At 36.3% G+C, this 1,179-nt stretch overlaps 1 pseudogene across 1 annotated transcript in view; it reads right to left on the reverse strand.

The window, feature by feature from the left end:
- Positions 1-359, reverse strand: part of LOC110423419 (uncharacterized) — a 1,584-nt pseudogene extending 1,225 nt beyond the window's left edge. The window contains exon 1 of the transcript XR_016351709.1: positions 6-359. The product of XR_016351709.1 is annotated as an uncharacterized LOC110423419 (transcript). The remainder of the gene's footprint in view (positions 1-5) is intronic.
- Positions 360-1,179: the final 820 nt, after the last annotated feature.

A 1,179-nucleotide genomic window follows, 5' to 3' on the forward strand; every position in this document is an offset into this window, starting at 1 on the left:
TTTACCATTATAAACAAGAATGTTCCCAGAAGAATCCACTAATGGTTGACTAACAGGAGCCACTCCCCTTAACTGCAACATAGCACCGAGAAAAACAAGATCTGCAAAAGATTCAGACACGTTCGAATCGTTGTCTACGACATGTGTTTCCTCGTTAACAGAAGAAACACAAAAGTTCCCAGCACTTGAAGTGTTCGAATGAAGGAGCAGAAGCTGTCGGGTCCTCGTCTTTGTAAAGAAGCCTTATGATCATCTGAAGAAAAAACCAACTGGGTTTTAGAGGAGGGAGATATGGAATCAAGATGTAGGGATGATAAGTCGACGCGAATGCTGGTGACAAGCAAAACGATTCCACACATCTTGCTGCCACGCTCTCGACAGAGAGTACGAAGTGGTCTGACTATTTTTTTAGGGTTTTTTTCTTTTTCCTTTTATTATATATTATTATTTTCTTCTTTAATATTTTATTATTTATTTATTTATTTTAAAAAATAAAAAATAATTAATAAAAGTATCAACTAAACTTAACATCCTGTGGTTGAGTAGCCTCAAGGAACAGCAAAAGGCTCAACAGTAGGGCTTTGTTTTTGAGAAATTTTTAAAAGATTTTGCGTATAATTTGCTTTAAAGAAGTTGGAAGTATGTCCCCCGGCTCCAACATTATCATTACATATGCCAATGAGTTGGAAGACAAGAAAGCAGCATGAACATACATAATTTAGAGATTCAAAAACTAAATATTGCAATCTATTAAAAAGTAATGGAAATATTCATGATTCAAGCAAACTGGGCTTCAAAAATATTCTAAGCCTTTACAGGTATTTTTTGATTCTAAAATGGGGTTCTGCTATCCACTACTACAAAGGCAAGGAAGCCAATTGGCCTTTGTAACTTTACAAGTAACACTCTTGAAGAAAATACAAAGGAGTAGTGGCTAACTGGAGATATCATTACAAACAAATGAAAGTTGCAAAAGAATTAGATCGTCATGTGAGTTAGTTGGTGCCATGATCGACAATTTAGCCATAAGCCTATCCGGATGAAGAGTAAGTTGAGTTCTCAACATGAATACGTTATCGACTTCTCAAAATCCACCAGCTTGGATTCCTTCAGCTAGAGATGCCAAACTTCATAACTCTGTCCCAAGAATGTAGATGGGAAAACCATTTGCAGGGACTC

The sequence above is a fragment of the Theobroma umbraticum genome, unplaced genomic scaffold (assembly GCF_002168275.2).
Source record: "Theobroma umbraticum cultivar Fairchild unplaced genomic scaffold, ASM216827v3 scaffold_20.0, whole genome shotgun sequence".
Taxonomy (NCBI): Eukaryota; Viridiplantae; Streptophyta; class Magnoliopsida; order Malvales; family Malvaceae; genus Theobroma; species Theobroma umbraticum.